This window comes from Mesoplodon mirus, assembly GCF_964341445.2.
Source record: "Mesoplodon mirus genome assembly, chromosome: 6".
Classification (NCBI taxonomy): domain Eukaryota; kingdom Metazoa; phylum Chordata; class Mammalia; order Artiodactyla; family Ziphiidae; genus Mesoplodon; species Mesoplodon mirus.
The window spans coordinates 57,695,194-57,722,866 of record NC_138982.1 but is presented as its reverse complement, the minus strand read 5'-3'; the positions used below and the strand labels follow the sequence as shown (position 1 = coordinate 57,722,866).

The 27,673-nt window shown below is 40.1% G+C and overlaps 1 protein-coding gene across 3 annotated transcripts in view; it reads left to right on the top strand.

Annotated features, from left to right (window-relative positions):
* Positions 1-27,673, top strand: part of FNDC3B (fibronectin type III domain containing 3B) — a 359,867-nt gene that overhangs the window by 217,039 nt on the left and 115,155 nt on the right. The window lies entirely within an intron of this gene.

The window sequence follows — 27,673 nt, the reverse complement described above, 5'->3', positions numbered from 1 at the left end:
GAAGAATTAGGGGCACCACAGATAGATAGAGAGACATCAGTTCAAAAGGGCATTTGTTTCTTTGTAGATTAGTCTTGTGGCTGTAGATCAATTAATATGGGAAGAAGGTGCGTGTGCTTTAAATGAAGCTTTTAGGTAAGACTTAGACACAACCTGTTCGTAAGCCACAGGAGTTAAAAACAGAAGCTTTTTATATAGGCATATGTAGAAGGCTGACTTAAGGGAAGCAAAAGAAGAACATTTTGATAAGCTAGGTGAGATAACAGATAGAAATAAACAAAGACACGTGAAAGACAAGGTAAGAACGGATTATAACACTATTAAATACACTCCTTCCTTATCGGACCTCATCCAGGTAGAAACCGGCATTGTGTATGTGAGAATGTGTTTGTGAATGAAAAAGACAGAATTAGTCTATGGTTGATTGTGTAGGGAAGACTGGCCTCTGTCAGGGCAGAGGAAAATTAGGTAAAACCAGACACTGGCGGGCTTCCCTGGTGGCGCAGTGGTTGAGAGTCCAATGCAGGGGACACGGGATCGGGCCCCGGTCCAGGAGGATCCCACATGCCGCGGAGCAACTAGGTCCGTGAGCCATGGCCGCTGAGCCTGTGCGTCAGGAGCCTGTGCTCCGCAACAGTGAGAGGCCCGTGTACCGCAAAAAAAAAAAAAAACAGACACTGGCATCAACATTTCCTCCCATGTTGTTCATATGAGTGAACTATAGCACGAAAAAGAGCAATAGTAAGATACAGTGAAAAGTGAACAGTAATTTCTCTGTGAGATATATTATAGGTGCTTTTAATTTTGTTCTTTATTCTTTTCTGTATTTTCCAACTTTTATTTAATTACCATGCATTATTATTATAATTATTAAACAAAACATAAACAAGTATATAAGAGTGACCCAAGATTTAAGAGGCTTTCAAACAGCTCCTAGTGGAAAGTGCTGTGTCTGCCGTATAAAATGATTTTTAGTCAAATAATACTATAATTTCTAAGTTTGAAATTCAGTTATTAGCAAGTTATAATTTTAAATCTTGGGCATTTAAGAGAGAATTCACACACAAAAAAATTAGAAATAGGTTTTCCTAAGGAGAATTTTAGTCTACAGAAAAGAGAAAAAGAATGTATAAGCTGTCTTCAGAGAGCTTATGAAGTTTGAACTACCTTGATTACTTGATGCATTCTTTAATACTTTTTGTTCTGCCTTGCATCAAAAAAGATTTAAGGCAGATGAAATAGATAAATATAATAGAGGCAGATAAAACAAATTTGAGTAAGATCTAAGAGGCAGAGAGACAATAAGAGAAGGGAAATAAGATGAAGCAGGGTTGAAGTTAGCATACAAAATTAGTGTAGTTATGAATTACCTGGCAAAAGTAAACCTTCCTTATATATGCAATTATTTCCTTTTACATATACCTAAATGTGTAAGCTGCCCTATATTTTAATATTCTCTCATAGCTGTAAGAGAGGAAATGGATTTGCATTGAAATCAACACTGAAATGTTTGCTAATGTACATATGTTTATAAGCATTTTGGCATTTTACATTATGACAGAGAGTATAATTATCCTGAGCACCTTAAGCTCTTTGCTGTTGTGTAGAAAACATGTTATTGTGTTGGTAACAGTGAGATCTTTTTCGTTATGGGCTTCTGGGAGTGTGTGTTTCACAATGAAAAGAGTTAGAAAATATTTTTATCTCACCTTCAGTTCAAACTTGGTGCATTGTTCCTTTTCTCATCACAGTATTTGCCTACTCATAATCACTCCAAGTGCTACTCTCCACATGGTTTAGCCATGAAATATAGAGTCAGATGGAGTATTATTTTATGTACTCTAGCACATTCCAATAAGGATCTGAGGGGGTTTACATGTTGTATAAAAAAATAACCACTTGCTGACATGAATTGAAAACTTACATCCTGACAAAAAAATACACATGGATGTTTGGAGCAGCTTTATTCATAATTGCCAAAACTTGGAAGCAACCAAGATGTCCTTCAGTAAGTAAATGGATAAATAAACTGGTTCATCCACACCTGGAGTACTACTCAGCATTAAAAAGAAATGAGCTGTCTAGCTATAAAAGACATGGAGCCACCTTAAATACATGTTAATAAGTGAAACAAGCCAGTCTGAAAAGGCTACATACTGTATGATTCCAACTATCCAATAGGAAAAGGCAAAACTATGGAGACAGTGAAAAGATTCATAGATGTCAAGGGTTGGGGAGTGAGGAGTGACCAGGCAGAGCACAGAGGATTTTTAGGGCAGTGAAACTACTCTGTCTGATACTGTAATGGTGGGTACATATCACATACATTGGTCAAAACCCATACAGTGTACAACACCAAGAGTTACATACACCCTAACGTAAACTATGGACTTGGTAATGGTGGCATGTCAGTAGGTTCATCAGTTGTAACAAATGTACCACTCTGGCGTGGACATGATAGGTGGGGCAGGCTCCGTGCATGTGGTGGGTGGGGTGTATAAGGGCCTTCTTTGCATCTGCTCAGTTTTGCTCTGCAATTAAAACTGCTCTGAAAAGTAATGTATAAAAAAATAAATATCTGAGGAAACTGAGGACAAATAAGACGGAGACACGAGTAAGCTTGTACATAAAGAATCCCGAAGAGTTGCTTGATGTAAGCCATCTATTTGGCTTTGAGCCTCCAGGTTGTCAAAGCAAAGAGGAAAACCTGAATCAGGTGGAATAGGTGAACAAAAGCACCTCTTGTTCCTGGAGTCCATAATGTTGTTCATAATGGTTCAGCCCTGTCTGCCTCAGTATGTGATTGTTGGCTGAAAGGATCCCAGAAGGCTTCTTCTGCCTTCTCGTACGTAAATGGCAACATTCTCCCAGGGTATCTTTTTGCTTGAATGTACTGCAACTGACTTCTGTACCCAGAAAGTAAGTTTCTCAAACAATTCTTAAGTTTACAGTGCCATCTGATTAATATGAAGCTACAATTAATTCTAGTATGTTGATCTGTTTACATTCATATGTAGTTCGCACAAGATTAGGGTTTATAGTTAACCATGACGTACAGGTTGTGGTATTTTTCTACGTTCTACTTAAGATGCCCACATTTGCCAGAGGAGGCCAACTTTTAATCTCAGAATTCCCTAGTTTTTGAGGGAATCTACTTGAATTACTTACCGCCTTTTTACCACTTAGAAAATACAAATGTAAAAGGAAAAGGGCAAACTTCAACTTTGTACCTGGTCCTGTGATAAGCAAACAAATTATGTTAATCTAAACAAATAAGTACATTTAAAAGATGGAGATTGATTAATTATTCTCTGGAATCTTGGTTCTCTTGTTTGTATTTCAGAAACACTGGTGGAACTTCCAAAAAATGCAGACCCCTAACCCTCATTTCAGACCTGCTACAGAATCTCTTCACCTGATCTGGCTTCATGTTTTTTATTAAACTTCCACTGAGAATGATGGCCAGCAAGATAGAGAACTACTGTTCTCATATCAAGGATGGTTATGGAAGGTGTGGTTTGCTAGTTTGTATGTGATGTGAGGTAGGAACTTTAGCTCACCACCACCTAGGACTGTGTGTGGCACATAGTATGTACTTAGTAAATATTTGTGGAATGAACCCTGTGTTCTTAACTGCCCTGTTCTCTAAAACAAGCCATCTGCTCTGCAGCCAACCCCTCCTTTCATTTACTGCTGGTACCTTCAGGAGAACAGCTTAGGCAGGACAAAGTCTACGGTACCATCAGGGAAATGTAGGATTCCAGTTTTCTTGTACACGTTGGAGTTGATGGTGTGATGTGGGCAGAGAACAGTTGGGGCTTTGGTATCAGACACACTTGGCTTAGAATCAGGTTTTGTCACTTGCTGACTATTTGCTTTTAGTATTCCCTGAATCTCTGTATCCTCATCTGTAAAATGGGTATTTTAATTCCCAATATTAAATATTAAAAGTAGTCTATCTCGATTCTTAACACCTCAGTATAATGGTCACCCTTGTTACTTGAATATTCTTATCATCTCCCCCCTGTAATCTTAGGATCAACTCTCATCAAGATATATGCCCTTCTCAAAACAAGTATCTCTATGTGCCCCTGCGCCCCTTTCTCCCCCTCCCGCCATCCGATGCCATCTCTCTTGCCTTCATGCCCTCGCCCTGCAACTCCTTCCCCTGAAAGCCAGAAGTGGCTTCCTTCTGCTTAAACCTGTCTTCATTTTGAAAGCTCAACTCTGTACTCCTGGACCTCTTGCATCCAGGCTCTCTAAGAGAGATTGCTACTGGGGTAAAAATGTGCTGCCTACCCAGAGGTGCCAGATTTCACACATCTTCTCATCACCCCATCACGGACACTTAAAGTTCCGAGTGAGTGAGAACTCTGGATACCTTCTTGGGGCATCCTTTCTAATGAACTCTGTCTTTGGCATCTCCTCATACATTTTTTAGAAACCTGAGTTAGGATTCCCAGTGCTCAGTCTGAGAAGGACCACCTTATGTTTTAAGAAATGGGATTATCCATCTTCCTCTCCATCCCATCCTCTGATTACGGCCGCAGCTACATCAGATCTGAATATGCTGTTCCCCTCCTTAAGGAACCTCCATGGTGGTCCCCATTGTCCAGAGAATAAAGTCTAAGCTGCTTGATGCTCACCTTCCCAAGTACTTTAGATTTCCCCACCAGCTGCCCAAAGTTTTGCCCAATTTCAAGAATATGCCTCATCTTCTCTTCTTGGCTTTTCCTTCCAGTCCCTCTGCCTAGCACACTCCAACTCAGTTCTTCAAGAGCCAGCTCAAATATCATCTCTTTCTGTGGAGACTGTCTGTCTCCCCAAGGCATAATAATGGCAGATTGATTAGGGGAAAATATTTCAAGAAAATTTCCCTTCTCTTTCTTTTCCTTAACTGGCATTTGATTTTAGTTCAGTGCCTGAGCACCATGTCCGTAGTTGTTCGAGGACAGGATGACAGGATTTGTCCTTGTGTGCAGAATGTACAAGAAGAGCTGGGCCTTGAGCCTCTTCTGTGGCCCAAACCAAGTTAAGATTGTCATGTTCCTTTTACCACAGAGGCTACAGAAGTTTCTGTTGCCCTTCATTGAGTGAGAGGGAAGTTTCATCCTTCCATTTTATCCTTGGTAAAAACCGAAGCATATGATATCAAGGAAGTATTCAGAGGATACAGTTTTGTAACTGAAATCCCCTAGTTTTCAGCCAGCGCTGTAGTCCCTGTGTCATTGATATATCCTCAGAAAGGAGAGTTAGGTTATCTGCTAGTACTGTTTTAGAAATGATTATGTGAAGCCAGAGTGAAAAACGAAAACTTTGGTGAGGATCCACTGTCTGATAATATGAAAAGACTTAAGTAAGCAACCCCATTAATAATGGCGGGGGGCGTTGTTTAGGCAGGGGAAGGAGAGAAAGAAAGAACATCAAGAGTGTTTATAAGTCACAATCTCCAAACACCTTTTGTGTGTGTGTGTGTGTGTGAAAGTATTTTGTGTGTGCAGTTGATACTGCTGACCTTTACCTCATCCCTGGGTTTATCTTTTTCACTCATTACTTGAACATTTTAAAACCTTAATGGATTTGTAACATAACAGTTGTTTGTGTTTTAGATTACGTGATACATAACAAGTCATTTCACTAGGCCTCAGTTTCCCTTTCAGTAAAATGAACAGGTGAGTTAAAGTCAGTGATTTTCAGGGCTTCCCTGGTGGCGCAGTGGTTGAGAGCCTGCCTGCCGATGCAGGGGACACGGGTTCGTGTCCTGGTCCGGGAAGATCCCACATGCCGCAGAGCGGCTGGGCCTGTGAGCCATGGCCGCTGAGCCTGCGCGTCCGGAACCTGTGCTCCGCAACAGGAGAGGCCACAACAGTGAGAGGCCCACGTACTGCAAAAAAAAAAAAAAAAAAAAAAAAAAAATCAGTGATTTTCAAAATCTTATCAATGAACAGGTCTTCCTTTTTCAAAAAATCTCATGTGGATCCGCAATGAAATACAGTATCCTTCCTCCCCCACCACCATCTCTCTCTCTCTCTCTCTCTCTCTCTCTCTCTCTCTCTCTCTCTCTCTCTCTCTCTCTCTCTCACACACACACACACACACACACGCGCGCGCGCGCGTGTGTCGTATCAGCAGATAGAGTTGGTGCTGCTGTGCTTGGGGCGGGAGATATGGGCACTTGTCATCCACAAAGCTTTCCTCACCCTCACTTGGACTCTGGCTATTCAGTCCCAGGCCACAGCTTCGTCTCCCATCTAGGAGCTTGTAAGACATGTGCCCTCCTGGCCTGCCCCAGACCTGCTGGATTACAGTTAGTGGAGGTGGGACCCAGCAACCTGTGTTTTGTTGAGCTCTCCAGGTGGTAATCAGGCACAGTAGCATTTGAAAAACACTGGCCTCCTGAATGCCAAGCAATTTTGAAGGAAGATTTTTAAATGAGGGGTATGGGAGGCATTCAGTTAAAACACTCGTTTTAAGTTGAAGCTTATTCCTTTTGTAGTACCTGCATAGTGATAAGCTTATACGGGAGGTGGAGAGAGTCCCTTTTATGTTGCTAACGTATAAGTAGTTGTTTACATGAAGACCTCTAGAACTTACAGTGCCGTATGGGAAAACATTGGGACAAAATGGTAAGAATTCCAAATATAGAAGAAGATGAAGATACAGCATGCTTTTGGCATTTGACCTTTGGAATTGTTGACAATCCAGAGATTCAGTTACACTGTTGATAAAATTCCATCACATAGAATGATAGTTTCTGATTGTAACATTGAAAGCCAGTGACAAAAGCATTATTCTGATGCTTTTCTCCTTCTGACCCCCAGTAGTAGTATTCCTTGTTACCAGGTTTTTGTGTTCTGATTTCTTCTCAGATGGCCTTCCCTGACATTTTTTCTCTTTCTACATTTTGCTATTACTGGTCAGAAACCAGAATCTGACCCCAATATGTATATACTGAAATTAGTATGAAAGTTTATTCATTCTGCAGATAAGAATTGCTGTAGTGAGGGTGAGGACGGCCTTTTCCTCCGGAGGTCTGAGATTGTGGGCAGTTGCGGGTACTTGGAGGCTGTCTCTTGCTGGGTGGCTTGGCTCTGGGAGGGGCGGCTGCATCCACCTGTGCAGGGCTGACAGTCGTTTCCTTTGTTTGGAAGGACAAGCCTAATGTTAATAAGATCTGGAATGTGACGAGTCAAGGCAGATTTTCGTTTGGAGTCTCTTTTGGTCCTGGCTCCTCATAAGAGATAACACTGGTGCTGTTCTGTTTAAAATAAGGTGTTTAGCGGGGCTTTAACACTTCCTAAGTGGCTCATTTCTTCTTTCACCTGCAGCCTTTTTCTCTCATGAGCACATACCTCCTAGGCATACTCAGACTGGGTGTTTTGGAAGAGAGTTTACTTGTGCAGGGGGCAGGGGTCCTTTCTCCCGGTGTGCATGCTTTCCACACTGCATTTGAAAATGTACAGTTTGTAGTTGGATTTTCATTATTGCTTCATCTCAAGTCTTTGGTGATGATAAATCCCGTGTGTTTTCACCTGTCTGCAGCTGCATATGAATCCTGTGCATGGCAAAAATATCAAGAAAACATGAAAAAAAAATGAGCTCAAGTCAGTGGAATTTACCCATTCTTCTGCCAAGTACAGTCTGAAAAGTGAAAATAGTCCAGACAAACCCAAATGACTTTTATTTTTTTAAAGAGACAATGTGGACCCTTGGATCAAAATGCAAGATACACTCATTTTGGCAGGAAACTGGGCAATTAACACCCTTACTTCCATTTCAGACATAGATTGCCAGATCTATCCCCTAGTCTCGAAGGCCCCTGAGTGATGCTGGGAGAGGTCTGAGCAGGTTTCCAGGCCTTGCAACAACTGCCTACGTGTGGGATGGAAGGGAGGGAGGCTTGAGGACAGAAGGCTGTTTTCAGGAGGAGGGTGCTGCTCACTGACATGTGCTTTCTGACCTGGGCACTATCCTCTGAGGGCCAGAGCTGGAGAAATCCAGCAATGAATAACTTTTTTCAGTAAGACCCCAGTGTACTGATTTTTTTTTTTCCTTCCAGAGGCATTGACTTTCCTGATACAAAGGCAAAATCTGCGGCTCAACAAAGAGGAAAATGTGGTGGCCCAAATTTTTGCTCATGAGTAGAGTGTGTAGTTGTCTTTATCAAGTTCCATCACTTATCTTTTTGCCTTTTGCCCTTCCCCCCTGTATTTCTGTTGCAATCTGGAATGTTTTAAAGACGTTAACTACATGGTTCTTTCAACAGACAGGATGAGATATTTTTGTCATGTCAGTTTAAGAAGTCTTAACGCATTAACTCATACTTGAAGCTTCCCATTTTTCACTTACATGTAAAAAGACAGACAACATGCAAAATTTTTTTTGAGTTTTCTCTTGCAGTGAATGTTCACCAGAAGATTGAGGGCAGAATTTTGATTAGTTTCTACCATATGTAGTACTTAACTCTGTGAACCCATATTATTTTCTCTGCCTTTTTTTGCTTTCTTGGGAACTGATCATAGAGGCATTTAGATGACATCAGAACCCATGTGGGTAAAATACATGTCATCCCAAAGAACCCTTTAAACAGCAGGTATAAGTGATGACATGGTTTGTTTCTGGTACATATATAACCTTCAATTTTATTGAATTGAAACTTGTACATGTTATTCTCTCATTTAGCTAAGTTGAATTCTGAATTTAACTGGGTCAAAGGGCATCATCACAAATGTGCCATACTTAGAAGCAAAATAACATACTAGTCAGGACCTTGCAGATCTGGGTTTAGTCCCACCTCTGCCCCTTGTGAACCTTGGGCCTTTGGGCAAGATAGTTAATCTCTCAAAGCTTCAGTTTCTTCGTGTCTGTATAAAATGGGGACCATTAATAGCACCTATTTCAGAAGGCTGTCATGAGTTCTTAATACAATTTTAGAGGCACTAAGTGCTTTAGAAATGTTAAAGAATATGGATAAAGAAAGACCATGGCATTTTTCTGCTTAAGAGAACTGCCTCATGTGGGTCATGTTAACAGAACTCCCGGCCTGGGAGCGCACCCCCTGGAGTGCTGCAGGACAGGGCCTCCTGTGTTCTGAGTCAATGTCGAGTAACTTTCAGTGCCAAGGATTTGAGATATGAGGGGAGTCAGAGGGGCATCCAATCCCGAGAAAAGACCGTGACCGTTTACCACCAACAGCCTGGTAAATCCTGGGCAAGAATAAAATTCAGTTCCCTCCTTCTCTCTTCTGCCTCTTCTCTGGGCTGGATTCTCTTGTGAGGCTCAGGAGTAGAGCCTAATGGGCCAGCTTGATTCTGCGTCTGAACCTTCTCAACACACGGCTGTAAATTACTTTGCTCGGTGTCAGAAGTGCTGCAAAAGGAGGAGTAGCTGGAGATGACTTGGGCAAGCCACGACTTCTCTATATTTTGCTAACACTCATATTACTTGCTGTAGGGCCGTTAGTTAACCCAGACGGATAAGCTTGCTAGGAAAGCCACTAAATTTCAAGCTCTTTCACGGTTCTTCCTTATACCTCAAACGTCATACACGTCCACATTCTGTTGGTCGCATATTGTACCTACTGATACGGTGTGGAAGGCGTCTACCCCGAGGTGGGATGATGGTGGGGTGAGGTAGGGGACGGGTCATCTCAGAGGCTGGCCACCACATGGTGTGTGGAGTCGGGGACCGTGCCTATTGATACTCCATCTGAAATAGTCTCAGCATTTGTGATGGAATTTTGGCAACTTTCCAGCTGTTATGTCAACATTGATTTTGTCGCTTCATCTCCTGTGGAATGGTCCTCTAGGATTCCTGTATGTAAGTGCTGTATGAAGAGGCAGGGTATCGAATCTCTGGGTTTACAGGACCAGTTTCTTGTAACGTGACGATTATAGGCAGTATTGCAGATATGCTAATTACAGGCCATCCTTTCTGCTCTGACCAGCCTTGGCTTTTCTTTTCTTTCTTTTTTTTTTTTTTTTTTTGCAGTATGCAGGCCTCTCACTGTTGTGGCCTCTCCCGTTGCGGAGCACAGGCTCCGGATGCGCAGGCTCAGCGGCCATGGCTCACGGGCCTAACCGCTCCACGGCATGTGGGATCTTCCCTGACCAGGGCACGAACCCGTGTCCCCTGCATCGGCAGGCGGACTCTCAACCACTGCGCCACCAGGGAAGCCCGGCTTTTATTTTCAACTTAATTTGCCCAACCATACACACCACAGTGCAGCCGATTATATCATGCTGTTCCAATCTTTGGTACTATAATGAGACCTGGAAATCCTATTAAGGATTGAGTAGAGAACACAAGGGTAAAATGGGTAAGGTCCATGAGAGACAGCAGTGATACCAGCTCATTGCTTGCGATTTAGGATTTACACAGTAAAGAGTGTAAATGTCGCTGTAGTTGACCATAAAATCTCCTCTTCTTGTCTTTTGGTGCTGAGTTTGCATTCTTATATGTGCCTCGTGCCCCACCACCCCTGATTGTAGCTGCTGCTTCCCAGCTGCATCAGAAGAATGGAGCTTTCCACGCAGACAGGCGTTGAGTTCAGAAAAGGGGCAGGAGAGAGCAGGTGATAGTGGTGGGGATGATTTGCTCCAGGCACAAAAGGGAATTGTGATATCCAGAAAACTGGAAAATGAGGAGGCGGGAGTGAGAGGAGAAGGGCCTCAGAGGAATGGCACATTGAAACAAAAGGAAGTGGCCAAAAGGAAAATAAGTAGAATGAAAGGAGGAAACATGGTGGACAGGGAAGATTCTATGGATTGTGGAATAAAGATAATTTGGCAAAAACAAGAGGAAGAAAAGCAGAGAGGTTTCATGGTTCCATTTTCATAGATTGCATTCCACCCACTCAGTCAGCATTTTCCAGAGGAGTAGGGCACAGCCCTTTTGCCCTGTTGTGGTCCATGAGCCCTTTTATTGGTGGCTCCACTTTGGGCAGCTCCACTTTGACCAAATCTCCATGTAAATAAAACTCTTACTCTTTCCCCTTTGGGCTTTCCTGAAGCTTATGTCTTCCTCCTGTGCTGAGTTAGAACATTCACTGCCACCGTACATTCGATAAGTGAATTAAAAATGAAGCCTTACACAGAACTTCAGTAGCGTTAGCAATACACTAGATTGAAGTATTGGGTTTTTGAATAGTGCTGTGCAGTTGTTAAAGTGATGTTTTAGAGTTTGGGTATGCTTACAAACTGGAAATTTAGAAAAAAAAATTTCCTCTTCAAACTTTAACTTGGAAGTTAAGAACAAGAAAGGGGTTTACCTCTACCCTTGGGTTAATGTGCCTTTGTTAAAAGCAGCCTGCTTTAATCAAAGGTCATGATTATTTTTAGGTCCTCTAACAAACTAAGGTTACTTTTTGTTTGTTTGTTTGTTTTTAGTTTAGATTTATGTAAATTATAGAAGTAATATTTACTGATTTTGACAATGAAAAAACTACAGACATGTAGAGCGGTTGTCTCTCTCCCTTTAGCCATCTCAGTCTACTCCCTCGGAAATAGTTTGTATCTTTTCACATCCTTTGAAGTAGTTTTCATCCTGTTCTTTTCTTTTTTTAAAAAAATTCAATTTTAACATCTTTATTGGAGTATAATTTCTTTACAATGTTGTGTTCGTTTCTGCTTTATAACAAAGTGAATCAGTTACACATATACACATGTCCCCATATCTCTTCCCTCTTGCATCTCCCTCCCTCCCACCCTCCCTATCCCACCCCTCTAGGTGGTCACAAAGCACCGAGCTGATCTCCCTGTGCTATGTGGCTGCTTCCCACTAGCTATCTATTTTACATTTGGTAGTGTATATATGTCCATGCCTCTCTCTCACTTTGTCCCAGCTTACCCTTCCCCCTCCCTGTGTCCTCAAGTCTATTCAGAGGTTACTTTAAAATGCTGTCAGCTCTTTCCGAAGTCAAAAAAGGAAGCTCACTCTTAACTTTACATTTATATATAATAAAAAAGAATATTGATGGCATTTCTAGTAAGTGCTCAGATCTTGCTTCCTAGGCTTATTAGATCTACCCCAAGAGAGCAACATGAGGAAGTGAGAGGGAAGAACTAAGCCTACAAACAATTTTTAAAAGATTTTCATAAACGCCTTTGTTACTGCTGTGCTTAATTCACATGGTGAACTTACATTGACCTCTTTTTCCCTATTATTTGAAAAGACAAATTATTATATGGAACAGTAAGCTCCTTAAAATCAAGAGGGATGGAGAAACTGCCATATTTTAGGTTCACTGAGTTCCTCAAAACTATTTAAGTATATTGCCAAGCACATTAAAAAAGAAATAATATTTAGTCTTTCAGGAAGTTTTTTTTTTTTTTTTTTTTGGTGGAATGTTGCCCCAAGGAACTCCATAAGATATCAGCGTCTTTTGAAAACTCGGGTTAAGAATCATGTGTTACTTAAATTAAAATGGTTGTTGGTGCTTTAATTCCTCAGCTATCACGTTATTTTATTTTTTGAAACACACTGACACTATTAATGTTTACTACTCACACTGTTGTCCACAAGAGGGTAGCTCAAATTCGATGGCAGACAGTATTCAATTTGAAACTGTGTTTCCTTTTTGTAGAAGATTTCCGTGTCTGTGAAGTATTATTCTCCACAGATTTCAGTCTCTGGTTTTAGTGAACTCAACGTATCTCAAATATCATGCATAAGGGCAAAAATGTCTCTATGAATGTTTGATAAGTCTCTACTATATTAGTATTTTATAGAAGAAAGGTTATCTTTTTGGTAGTAAGGATACATGCGTTGTAGAATCAGTAAGACTTTCTATTGCTTTGCCTGATTCTGCAGTTGGATAAATGCCTGTTTTCTGCACCATTTATTTTAAATAATTTCAGGGCCAGTTGGTGACCATTCTGCAGTCATGCTACTTTTAGTTGGAATGGGAGATACGAGTAATCTTTTATATATTAGCCTTTATTACTTAAGCTTTCAGAACTTTGGTTGTCTGAACTTGGTAATCTGTGGAATGTTTTGTACCCAGAAATTAGGATTCTCATTTATTCTTCTCTTTTTCTTCTGTTTTATACTTTTCTTTATCCCTTGCGTTTTAAAATTCTGTGAATTCTCTCCCCTGCCTCCCCCACTTTGAATACCTGGCTTTCATGATCTGCCATATTTGTCATCACTGATACTATGAATGGACCTTTAAAATTTAGAATTATTTCTTTATTCATTCATCTGTTCACTTATTTACTACTGGGGTATTTTTGTTTTGCTTTTGGAGTGGGAAGAAGCAGGAAATGATAGATGAGAAGAATGCTTTTAGTACTAGATTTTTATCATAGCTCTCAACTCATTTACTTTTGAAGAAGAAAGGTTCAAGACGTGCTCTTATTTTAAGACTACGTTACAAGCTCATTGAGCACATCTGAGGAAAAGGATAGCACTTGAGACAAGTTCATGGCCCTTCTTTAAAAGAGCATGATCCACTTGGTAGGTTTTCTGTGTCCCCTTATTTCCATTTCCTTCTTGCTCACCACCCTTGTATATGTTTATCTTCAGTGAGCTCCTCACTAGCGGTAGCCAGTTCTAAATTAGAAAATAAGGGAGAGTGTGTCCAGGTTACTGCTGTTAATAGCTGGTAAAGCTTTGGTGTGTGAGGAGAACCTGAAACTTAAAATGATGCTCAGAAATTGCCTATAGGGTTGATTCATCATATTGGGGAGGTCAATAGAAAACTGTTGTTTTCTTAAGGTCAAAAACAGTTGAGTAGTAGAAATTTTATATGATTCAGTCTAATATTCCAGGCCGCTAATATGATTGATAATTGATAAGAATCTATACAGTGTATATCTGTTCTATTTTCACTTGTTGCTATGTCAGAGTTAATTTTTTCCCCTTTTTCAGTGTTAAGAAAAAAGAAGAGAAAACAGTGAACACCAAGGAATGTAAACGATTTATCCACTGATAGGTTATTTTTGCAGGCAGCATATCAAAAGTGGTATTTTGGGGGAGCAATGAATCAGTTAACTCTTTAAGTCAGGATGTATTGGATTTTATAAAGATACCAAGGATTACAATGGAATAAGGTTGCAGTATCCAAGATGTTTACTCAAAATGGTGGCTAGAGTCCTATTGATTAATGCTGGTGAATGAGACACCAAAATTGAAAATAAACCATCCCTAGACAAGTGGTAATCATAGGTGACAATTATGTTAATTATTCTTTATTTAAGTGGTGTTTTTGTTACTAGAAAATTGCTTTTTTTCAAGAGAAATTTGAGGCATTTGAGAATTGGATGTTCTGTGGAAGCTCTTGAGTGTAGTTTTTCAGTTTTATTCAATTTCATAAGTCTTCAGGGAATCTTTTCAGGCCTAGATTTATGGACATTGTATATGGCATCAGCTACCATTCTCCCACCAGGAGTACTGGAAAACATATTGTCTGTCTTCCTGCTACACTGTTGTGAGCAGGTGTTCCCTCAGCGTTTTTTAAATCATTTTCATGCATGAGATGGGAAAAACGGGAAATCGAAAGATTGATATTAATTTATTTGACCAGGAAATGGCATCTGAGCAGGGGTAAATGCCAATACAATCAATCTTTTTTTTGTCCCTATGCTAAATTTGGGGTAATACCTAATCTGTTGTTGTCAGACACCGCCCCCACCCAATTCAGCAAATTTCAGTTCCATATTAGTAGGAGAATGGATTAAAAATAAAAGTTTGTGATAAACTCTGACACAGTCCTGGCATGTAGTATGAACTCAGTTCATTTAATTTGGCTTTGTTTTCTTTGCTCTCTCTATTCGTATTGAAGTTACTGTTGCCCATGAAGAGGTTAGCTCAACGGAGCACACCTCTGATAGGCTGTAACTAACAAATTACCACGAAGTCAGTGATTTAAAACAACGGAAATTTATTCTCTCATGGCTCTGGAGGGAATCTGAAGAATACGATTTCAGAGGTCAGAAGTCTGAAATCAGGTGTCACTGGGTTGAATTCAAGGTGTTGGCAGGGTAATGCTCCCTCCAGAGGCTCTAGGGAAGAATCTGTTTTTTTTTTTTATCTCTTCCAGCAGGGGATGCCATCATTCCCTTTGCTTGTGGCTGCATCACTCCCATCTTGAAGACCAGCGTCTTCAAATCTCTCTCTGCTCCATCTTCACATTGCTTCGTCCTCTGTGCATGTCAAATCTTACTTTGCTTCCTTCTTATAAGAATACATGTGATTTCATTTAAGGCCCACTCAGATAATTCAGGATAGTCTTCCCATCTCAGAATCCTTAACTTAATCGCATGTCTGAAGTCTTTGCCATGAAAGGTAACATTCACAGGGTCCAGAGATTAGGATATGGATATCCTTTGGGGGCCATTTTCAGCCTAACCCATGCTGCTTCCAGTGTCCCCATTGTAGTAACCTGGTCAGGACCAGCTCATTACCCTTCATGGTGTTTAGGTCTGATTGCAGAATCCGTTCACCTTTCTCAGCATCCACCACAACTTTTTCAGTGTGTTACAGTTTAGTATAAATGTCTAAGAGCAGCTCTGAGTATCTGTCTCTGATAACGCAGGCCAAGAATCACTTACCAGAGCTGCATCTTCTCTTCATGGTAGCAGTTTGCATCAGGGATGTCTCTGCACAGTTAATTAAGCTAGTTGAGGCAAGTCAGAGAGTTGAATGCTGTAATTGTTCATATTAACTCTGGAAATCGGAATGAGTTGTCATGTGGATATGTGCGTGTATATGCATGTAAGTGGTGGATATGTATTTTCAGTACCTATTAATGGAAGTTAAATATAAGGATCTCTATAATTCCTTTTAGAGTTAATGGCATTTTCCAAAAACAAGTGAAAGGAACCTATCTTAATTTGGAACATATATTTTCTTCAAAAAGGAAACTGAGGTAGGGTAGCTTTCAGCTAGCATGAGGTAAGACTAAGAAGGCTGTCAGAATAATTAATTCTTTATGAATCTAATGATTCTATAATGATTAACAATAATTATAAAACTCCCCCAAGGGTCTTCCCTGGTGGCGCTGTGGTTGAGAGTCCGCCTGCCGTTGCAGGGGACACGGGTTCGTGCCCCCATCCGGGAAGATCCCACATGCCGCGGAGCGGCTGGGCCCGTGAGCCATGGCTGCTGAGCCTGCGCGTCCGGAGCCTGTGCTCCGCAATGGGGGAGGCCACAGCAGTGAGAGGCCCGCGTACCGAAAAAAAAAAATCCCCCAAGAAAATTCCATAAAAGCTGATGCTTGTTAGATATTGACTGGATTGCTAGTGCTATAGATTGATTACATGTGTCCTTTCCTTGATGGCTATATCTAGGTGAGGTCTAATAATTAGTTTAATTTTGAAGAAGAGTTACAAGGACCCCAAGGTATCATATGAGCGAAAAATTCTGAACTCTCTTATCTGCCTTGCTATGTTTTTAATAATTATTGCCTGTGTAATGAAACTTGTGTCTTACAGATTTCCTTTTTTACCCTCGTGTGGGTGTTATGCCTAAAATAGACACAGAAGATTTTAAGTACATACAATAGAAGATAGTACTTGAAATCAGTTAAGATTCTTTCCTCTAACAGAATTCTGTGATTCTGTGAAACTTGGTAGGAAATATATATCAAAGTTAAGTTTATATCACTGTATAAACATCAGCAAATTATTGCTTGGATGAACAAATTAGTCAGAACTGTATCTGTTTATATCTCATTGATGAGAGTAATAAAGTTGAGGTACAGAGCCCAGGTTGTGTAAGTGAAGATGAAAGAAAAAGTAGGGAAAAAAATTTTTAGTCAAACATGAGAACTCAGCTGGATTATATAGTATCAGCCAAGATGGTAAATGAAAAAAAGACAGCAGGGAGCAGGGGGACTTCCCTGGTGGCGCAGTGGTTAAGAACCCGCCTGCCAATGCCTGGGACACGGGTTTGAGCCCTGGTTCGGGAAGATCTCACATGCTGCGGAGCAGCTAAGCCTGTGCGCCACAACTACTGAGCCTGCGCTCTAGAGCCCGCCAGCCACAAGTACTGTGTCCACATGCCACAACTACTGAAGCCCACGTGCCTAGAGCCCCTGCTCTGCAACAAGAGAAGCCACCACAATGAGAAAGCCCGCACACCACAAGGAAGAGTAGCCCCCACTCACCGCAACTAAAGAAAGCCCGCATGCGGCAACAAAGGCCCAGCACAGCCAAAAATAAATAAATAAACTTATTAAAAACAAAAAAAGACAGCAGGTACAGATGCCGTGATATGGAGGATAAAGTACTAGTCGTGCGGATCACAGTTTTCCTTATGTTCAAGTCACTAGATATGCTAGTTTAGCCATGTAATCAACTCTTGTGATATTGCTAGGACCTTAATGAGGGGAGAAAGAAACTGAGGGGATCACATCATGTTACTTTCTTGAACAGCTTCCCCGGTCTTATTTTCAATGAATTTAAAACATTAACTGTCTCATTTAAGCCATTTAACTGTACCCATAGTCATGAGCCTTTAGTTTTAGCTATTTACGTGTTTTTTCCATAAGAGTATCAATCACTTACAGCATATACTATGCCCTTGCCAGTTCCTTTTGGAACCAATTTAAATGAGAAAAATAAAGGGCTTTGGGAAGAACTGTTTAAGTATGTCTGGTCAATTGTTTTTCAGTTTGAGAACAGCTCTAGAGACTGCAATACGTTTTCCATTTAGTAAAATTTGGCTTTTTTTGTGAGTCACAACATTCATGGAAATACATTGAAATCTTAAATGTAGAGACTATGACTTACTGCTTTTGGTATTACTTGCTGTCTAGAATGATGTTACGGTCTACATTACAATATATCTCTGATCAGCAGTGTTTGAAACAAGGATAGCTTCAGACTACAGGGAAGAGTGCATATCATGATCCACAACCTCATGTTCTGGATTCTTTAGATTGTAGAGCAAGTATGGTACGAACCTATGCTTTTCCATTGGACATTTCATCAAATACATGTTCTTGGTCACTTGAGTTGCAACTCTTCTTGGATATTAATATCATGTACTAAAACCTAGATCTAGAAAATTATTGTGATAAATTTCTGTATATCCAAAACATATCTCATTAAATGTGACTCTCCTCCTAATTTCCAGTATTATTGTAGCGCTTGTTTTCATTTTAAGACAGATTTTTTTAGAGCAGTTCTAGGTTCATGGCAAAATTGAGAAGGTACAGAGATTTCCCTTATCAGTGCTTACTTTTTAATGTGTGTGTGCATGTATACTTTGATAGAAATTTTGTCCCCTGAGCTAGTCTCTCTCCTTTAACTTTTGTTCCCTCACAATTCATTCTCTACACAGCAGCCAGGTGATCTTGTTAAAACTCTCCTCGTTTTCCTTTCGAACTTAGCATACAGTACAGACTCTTTACCCCAGTGACCAAGTCTGTGTCAGCTGACTGCTCCCTCAGCTCCTCCGAGCCCTGTTCCGGCTCCCTGTGCTCTGGACGCAGGCTTCCTTACCAGTCCTCTGAGATGCCAGGCCCTTCCTGCTTTCACTCTTTCTGTTATCTCTGCCTCCAAAGTTCTCTTGCTCTTTGTATGGTAGGGTCCTCCTCATCTTTCCTGGAGTAGCGCAGATGCTTCAGTCAGAGAGGCCTTCTCAGACTACTCCATCATATCACCCTTTAAAACATGTTCTTGGGCTTCCCTGGTGGCGCAGTGGTTGAGAGTCCGCCTGCCGATGCAGGGGACACAGGTTCGTGCCCTGGTCCGGGAAGATCCCACATGCCGCGGAGCGGCTGGGCCCGTGAGCCATGGCCGCTGAGCCTGCGCATCCGGAGCCTGTGCTCCGCAACGGGAGAGGCCACAACAGTGAGAGGCCCGCGTACCTCAAAAAAAAAAAAAAACAAAAACAAAAAAACATGTTCTTCGTGGCACTAACTGACCTCATCCTGTTTGTTCACGGATATGTATGCTGTCTATATTGTCCCACCAGAGCTCACCCCTTGAATGTATTGGAAACAGATTAGGCTTGTCAGAGGTTCAAGTGCAGAGCTCATTCAAATGGACTTCCAAACGTTTTTATAGACAAGATGAATTGCTGAATTTATTTTTTATTTTAAAATTTTCATTTTATAAGGCTTGGGTTAAAATACAGAATTCCATTGCAGTTGGAAAGAGTTACCAGATAGTTATCACGCATGTTTGTATGCCAGAATTGCACAGTACAGAGCACAAAAGGATTTTTTGAGGAACTGAACTGCCAGGTAAGAATTTTTTGCTGAGCTCATTTCACCCTCACAGATGAAGGACTTCCCTATAAGTGAAGTCTTATATTTCCTTCCCACCGAATAAATGTTATAAACTTTCACCACTGTTTCCCTCATTTGTGTTCAGTAGGAATTAGCCTTTTTTGGTGGTTGCAAAGTCACTTTTGGCAGTCCAGTATTATTTCTGTTACCGTTAGCTTGTTTACCCTTAGGCAGAATCTGGACTTTGTGTTTTCCCCTATCCAATTTACATTGAATAAATGTAAATTTCATGTAATTCATGGAATTAAAATTCACTTGGATACTCTTGACTGCATGGTAATAAAGGCATTTTGGAATATTAGAACAAGTTTTAATATGGAATCTGATTCAGTCTTTAAACTATTGATTTTTCCCATAGCTTGGGGATGTTTTTCAGACAATAGCACCTAGTAGTCTGATTCTCTTAGTGCTTTTATATTAGAGCATTTTAAAACATGGTATAATAACTTTTGTATTACTCATTACTTTTGGCACTCAGGATGGTTTTGTATGCTCTTATTCTGTTGAAAGATGAGATGAAAATATTCTTTTCTGATTGTTGGGAAATGTCGTGAAACCTGACTTTTTGACCACTTTGTACTAGTACTAGGGACTGTTTGCCTATTTGCTCCCACTTGGCTCTCCCAGCCAGGGCTAACTCGACTGGTCATCGTGCTCTTACGAGGGAGCTCTTAAGTAAACTTCAGGTCTGTGCCAGAAATAAAAATGGGGTACCATCACCTTCTAAATGTTAATAGAATGAGAGGCAGAACAACAGATTCTTCTTTGAGAATTATTAGTGGAGATTCTATCCACATATGAAAGCATTCTCTACCAGACGATATTGATACATCGACATTTTGGAACAAGGATGGATTCTGTCATCTTGGTTTAGAGAGCCCCTTAAAGATTGCGTTCTAAGAAAGGAAGCCTCTGTGATTTGTAGCCTAGAAGATAAGCTTGTTCTGGTAGAACACATCTGAGTAGGAAACAAATCCTAGTGCTTGTGATGTTGTCACTGGGTGCCGATCCCTATTGGGCATAAGTGTAGACCCCTAATTCCAGCTTTTCTCGAAGAATTTCAGCAGTCGGAACTAATGGTAGAGGAGATGTTGTAAACCTGTGTTTGCCTGGAAATCAGGTTGTTGCCAAGCTTGAGTTAGAAAGGAATCATTTCTTCTCTTACTTTCTCTACGGTAACTGTGTGAGGGTGGGAGTCGGAAAGATATTTGACTATAAAAGTAATAAAACATATTACTGTGAGACCTGCTTGCAACTTTAGTAACGTTTGGGTATTTTCTTTAATAACACACCTTTACTATTCCTGAATTAAGCTATGGTGACCACCTGTATGGAGCCTAGCTAGAGACTGCCCTATGTATCTTATAGAGAAAACAAACTAATGGCTACCAGTGAGGAGAGGGAAGGGGGGAGGAGCAAGATAGGGGTATGGGATTAAGAGATACAAACTTCTATGTATAAAATAGATAAGCAACAAGGATATTACGTATAGCACAGGGAGTTTTAGCCATTATCTTGTAATAACTTTTAATGGAGTATAATCTGTAAAATACTGAATCACTATGCTATACACATGAAATTAATGTGATATTGTAAATCAACTTTAGTAAAAACAAAAAAGATACCTTAAGGAAAAAGTAGCTGAGCTTTGTTACAGTGGGGAACAGTTCACAGTGCTGTGACCCTATCTCTAGTCGGTGACCAAAAGGCAGAAGTCACGGGTTGCAGTGGGGAAAAGGACTGACTTCTCCAGAAGATATAACCTCATTCTAGGGACAGCTGGATATAATCTTTATTTTAGATGTTGCCTTTGACAAGTTTTAGGGAATTTTTAATTTCACATTTCAGGTGAATATTCTTAATTTGAGCTTTTGGGCTTTGCTAGAGAGCATAGGACCCTCAAAACTCAATGTGATGATCTTGGAATCTCCCTAATTTCTTTCTTTCCATTCTCAGTCTCTCTTCCCACTTCCTTTCACTCTTCTGAAAATTAGCACCTGCCAGCGAAATCAACTTTATGCTGCTTTCTCTGGAGGCTGGTGTCTAAAAATCAATCCTGGCAACTAATGTAAAGTGAAATTTGGAAGACGCCTGGGTTCTCATGGAGTCGTGCAAGCTGAAGTTATTAAAGAGGATTAGAGACCACAGCTGGTGAGCAGATGGAATGCTTATAATTTCACAATCTTAGGTAGCTTTAAAGCCAAATCTGCACAAAACCTATTTGCTTTTTCTCTGGTTCATTTCGCTTTATCCTGCTGGAATATAACCCTAGTCAGTGTGATACTTTAATTGTTGTAAATGATGAGCCTTAATAGGTCACTCACTTAGATGAAAGCATTTATAGTTCTGGTCATGCAATTTCTTACTCAATTGCATTTCAGTAACCACTATTTAATAATGTACTATGAGAAGCTCAGTAGATAGGGAGGAGAGAATAAGACTTGAAAATTTCATTCAAAATGTAGACATGAAGACTAGTTCACAATAACATTAATAATATAGTATAATCACATTATGATGAAGACTAGTTCACAGTAATTACAGCTAAACGGTTCATCCGCTTGCAGCTTAAAGAAACTTGCCAATCAGTTTCCGCAGCTCTTTTTCTGCGTCCCTTTTGTTAGAAATTCTTTTGTTATGCAGTCAGACAAGTCACCTGGACCAGCCGCCTTCAACTGCTGTACCGCCTAATCACAGCCCACTGCCCCGCTTTCCCCTTGTCCTCCTCCCTCTTTGTTCTGGCTCATTGTTATATGGGCGTCTTGTATGTGCGTAGAGCAACTGTAAGCTCCCCAGAAACGCCCTTTCCTGCACGTCCTGGTAGATTGGTGTCTCCTACACAAAGGAAAGTGTTTGTGAGGCTTCTGCTCAGTAACTGTTAAGAAGGTCAAACTAGGACCTTTATTCTACTAATTTAAAGATATTAATTTATACCTTAATGGCTGTTACTTTATCTAAGGATAGAATTAGTACCCACTATACTCTTAGCAGTTCTTTTATCCTTACTGAAAGACTTCAGAAAAATGGCTGCTTCACTCAAGCCATTGCAGAATGTCTGAAAATACAGAAAAACAGCTGGAGCCATAAATAAGTGAGTAGTCTGGATACACTCTGTACTAGCTGGTTGGGAAGAAAACAACACACAGATATTTCAGGTGGTGCCGCACAGCAAACAGCTGTAGTTTATGGTCCGTCATAGTCTCTGTTCTTTTGGAGCCAGTATGTGCTGCTTCTGTAAAGCCACAGTCAGCTGCAAAAATATTGTAACATGTGTTTTGGAAGCAATTACTGCATAATAGTATTCTAGCCTCAAAACATCCTGAATGATATATTTCTATACGTGGGGAGAAAGGGAAGAGCATATTGTGTTACTGATGCATTGGCACGAAATAGTAGAATTGTCATAGGAAGTGGTCTTTTTTTGGATCAGCTTTTCAAATGATTTTCAGTCGCTTCTTTTTTGGACTTCTAAATTGGCCTTCTGTAATTGGATATGGCCTCTTATAAAGCAAGTAGTATAAACACATTTTAACTTCCACTGTAATTATTTTGTACTGAACCAAGTAGTTTAGCAATCCCTTCAAGCTGATAGATTTGTACATCTATCATAAGTAAAATTGTTCTCCCTACCCTTCCCTTGCTCCCTTAGGTGGAGGGGATGGCAGGGTGAAAGGAGGTTTTGGAGGCCCCCTAAGAAGAAAAAGAATTAGGCCAAGAATTAGAAGACCTGGGGTTAATACTGGGTTCTTCTAGATTTGCCTTGTGTGATATTGACCAAATTCTGAAAATTCCTAGTTTGTAGGATTCATATCTAGTAAATGAGTGTAATAATACTGAATATTTTCATATATGATACACTTATTAGATTACTAGGGCTGCCATAACAAAGTACCACAAACTGGGTGGCTTAAGTAACAGATACTTAACTTTCTCATAGTTTCTGGAGGCTAGAAATCTGAGATCAAAGTGTCTGCAAGGTTGATTCCTACTGAGGACCATGAGGGAAGGATTTGTTCCAGGTTTCTCTCCTTGGCTTGTGGATGGCTGATTTTTCCCTTTGTCTTCACATCATCTTCCCTCTATATGTCTGTATCTAAGTTTTAACTTAATTGAAGACACTATCTCCAAATACAGTCAAATCTGAGGTACTTGGGGTTAAGACTTCAATATATGGATTTTGAGGGGAATACAATTCAGCCCATAACAATACATTACAGAGGGCTATCTAATTATAAGTGATATACTGTAGTTTATAATTCTTCAAATTGCTCTGTGTATTCAAAATATTTTAGTACAATTTTATTCTGCTGGACACATTGATAGAAAAAAAATGCACTTTCCTTCTTTAAAACCTAAAACTTAATACCCAACTGTGTTTTCATTCCATATGGTGAATTTGCAAGTGAAAAGATACATCTTTTGCTCTGGAGGAATAAGATGGAACTGTTGTATACACCACATACACCACTCCGGTTACTATCTCTCACTGTTGCGGCCTCTCCCGTTGCGGAGCACAGGCTCCGGACGCGCAGGCCCAGCAGCCATGGCTCACGGGCCCAGCCGCTCCGCGGCATGTGGGATCTTGCTGGACCGGGGCACGAACCCGTGTCCCCTGCATCGGCAGGCGGACTCTCAACCACTGTGCCACCAGGGAAGCCCTCTTAGGGCATCTTTTTGTTTGACTCTTAGTTGTAGAGTGTTGTTTGGAAAGTTATTAGGAAAGCTTCGCAGGAATGGGTGAGTTGAATTGCTATTGCCATCAGGGTCAAAGCATTCTAAATTAGTCTTTTGCTAGAGAGTAAATAGACTCTTGCTTGGAAGTTTTGAGCCAGTGGCAGTGTTTTACTCAAAGTGTCTTAACTGCTAGACTGCTTACTATAGGTAGTAAGCCATAAAGACCGAGTCCACAGTAAACTCCAAGTGTGACTTTGTGGGCCTGGGATAGAGGGCATTGCAAAGGAGATCACTCAATAGAAAATGCCAAGTTTTTCGTTCACTGGGATTGCAATTGGAGGACTGTTAATTATGGGAAGAAAGGCAACCAGACAGTCACATACTCCAAGGCAGAAAGGAGAAAGGGTAGTCAGGCCAGTTGGAAGCATGCGTTAAGATTGCAAAAAGGGAGACTTGCAAATACTTTTGCAGGACAGACTTTCCTATTTGGCTGAGTAATTAATCGGTAAATAGGCATAATAGAGTCATCTCAAATGGTTCTTTAGAGATGCATGATTTGTACACACAAAAAAACTATTGTGGAACAGGGAAGCTGGAAAACAACTAACTTGGCTAAACAAAACCAAGGCATTTTAGCCTCTAAAAACAACTTTGTGCATTCTGATTTAATTTTCTGGAATGAGATTAGTATGTAGCAGATTAAAAGGTTACCACTAGTAGGTAAAATGCTCCATTCTTCTTCAGGATACTATCCAGAGTGAGATCCAGGAATTCTCAATTACTTAATTAGTTAACATGCTCAGTTGCATTTTTATCATCACAGCAAGCGTGATGGCTTTATTGAGGGTTTTTTTTTTTTGCCAGGCAGACTGTTAGCTTTGGCTGTTGAAATATTTCTAATCCTAAATATTGAAATATTTGAAATATTTCAAATATGAAATATTTGAAATATTTCAAATATGAAATATGAAATATTTCTAATCCTAAAAGAATTTAGGATTCTTACTGAATTAATTTAGTATGTGCATACTGAATTCCTATGCAAAAATGGAGAGGTATATAGATCTTTGACACAGGTTTATCATAATGTGTTATTTGATGTAATATCATGATCTATCAAGATGTCATCCCTTTTAACCATCTCCACCATGATGTCTGTCATGTGCTTGTTTGTAAATATGCAGAGAATAAAAGCACAGTAGGTGCATTTGTGCATAAGTGGTCTCTGACCATTTATTCAGTCATACATTCAAGACATACTCCTGTGCAGGTACTAGGTACTGGGGGAATCAATGACACATAGCAGTGATGTGATTCCTGTACTCATGAAGCTTACCCTTGCCATTTTTGGAGAAGTGGAGGCTATACAGTTGACCCTTGAACAACATGGGTTTGAACTTCTCGGGTCCGGATTTTTTTCAGTAGTAAATACTATAGCACTACACGATCTGTGGTTGCTTGAATCTGCGTTGATGGAGGAACTGCGTTGATGGAGGGACGACTGTAAGTTATACATGCATTTTCAACTAAAGGAAAAGTCGGCCCTGCTAATCCCCACGTTATTCAAGGTTCACCTGTACTGTGAACAAGAACATGCAGTGGGATATATACTTAAATATGGAGAGGAGGCTGGGATGTTAGGGGAGATCCTACAAAGAGGACCATTGCAGGTGCTGGGTGATAAAGGCAACACTGCCTGGAAGAATTGATCGCTCAGCAGAGGCATGAAGGATGAGAAGAGTGAGCTGGACCAGGAGGGAAGGGATAGACTCTGTACTGTCCTTTCACCCTTGGGTAACTAAAAGGTTTCTCACAAATTAACCTTTTACATTTTGATGTCTTGTAATAGAAATTTTATCACTATAAGCTCTAGGAAATTATTTTAAAATCAATTAGCTGGGTAAAAAAATGTCAGTGTAATTGCTGGGAGCCATATTTGAAATCTTTTTATCTCTGTCACTCATTCCTCTTTTGCTGCCCCTCTTTTTCTTTTCTCTTTTTTTCATCTCTTCTGGGTTTTTTTTCTTCTGTGCTATCTTTTATATTTTCATCTTGAGCATTTTTATTTCTTGTCCAGTTTGATACATGACCCAAATGGCTACTTTTGCTCATGGGTTTTCCCTGGGAGCCTGATGAGCTCACTGTAGTCCAGGAGTTATATACCTCAGCTGTTAGGATATGGAGCCCAGGTGAGCATGATTTATCATCTGCAGACTTTAAAATGTGGCTGGTAAAGTGTGCCATTTATTGAGCTGGTTTGGGGTATAAATGTAATATTCCAGTTCTCAGACCTTTTAACTGATTTTTAAATATACATGCAGAACACATTATTAATAGGCCCATGACTTTCCTGTTTTGAACAACCAGGGCAACCCATTTGGACAACAGAGATGTCATCTGTGTGGCTCAAGAGAGTCCTTTATTTTATACAGAAAACTGAAAATTTTTAATTCCAAATAATTTCATTTTATAAAAGACTTAGAATGAGATAGCAAGATCAGTGCCATATGACTTTACTTTGCTTGTAAACAACTTAAGACTTCTTTCGCATTGACCTTAAGATTTGTGGGATGTCTGCTCTATTATACATGTTTTGGAGAACAAAAGGAAAACCTTTAAGAGCAGAGGGCTTCTGGCCCTCAAAATGATCCCAATTCTGGAGAAAAATTTCTCATAGATAGCATTCTCCATGTAGATGTTTCCTGCTCGCTGGCCCAATCTAACTTTTCATTTTAGTTTTTTTTGCTCAGTTTGATGCATTTAGAATACAGTACATTTTCTTTTCTGGATTGGGGCAGATGGTGCTGTCTCTTTTGATTATCTGTGTTTTAAAGGAAACGTTGATTAGGAAGAACAAGAAATAAAACATGGCCAGATGAAATTGAGAGCAGAAATTATATAATCCAAGACGAGCCATATGTATTCTATGTTTTTCTACTCAAAGTTTACCATGATTCATGTTTGAGTTTCTAGAGTTCAAGTTTGCTGTATTTTAAAATGTCATTTAGGATGGTTCTTTGGATTATTGGTTTGTTTTAACTTTAATTTCTAAAAGATACAGAAACGAGAAATAGATGGGGGTTTTTTCCTTCCTAGTCACATTTAAATAAGAAAGTTCTTGAGTAGTAGTGGCTTTTGACAAATCCAGAACTTTTGGATAAATTCTACTTAATGCTAATAAAATCCGTCACCTGCAGTCTGCACATTTTCGCACAGTTGGCCAAGTGATCTTAAACCAGAATATTTAACAGGTGTTCCAAACAGAAGCCTGAAGGAAATGAACAAAGGGGCACAGAAAACAGCTTGAAGGGTCTCCTACTGGCTATATTTGAGAGAGTTTTAGCATTCAAAAGAATGATGGCAAAGAGTATGACATGTTTTATTGAGTGGAAAAAATAATCCATGACTTCATAGATAATTAATGTGGGAGAGGGAACTAATTAACATAGAAGGAATGATAGAATTAGGAATATCACCATCTTACAAGTATCAATATAGTAATATCTTCTGGCAAAGATATTAGTGTTTAACCATCAGGTGAAAGGGGAAGAGGGTGCCTTAACAACAGGGAAGTATGTCACATAATACCAGAACTAAGTGATCAAAGTGCTGAGTATCACCAGAAGGTTCAAATTGGCACTGTGTGCTTCCTTAAGTGATGGAATGGGAAGTACATCCATACAGAGCTCTTGATAAACATTTTTAGCCTGAATCTAATTATGAAGAAATAGTCACACAATCCAGATAGTTGTACACGTTATA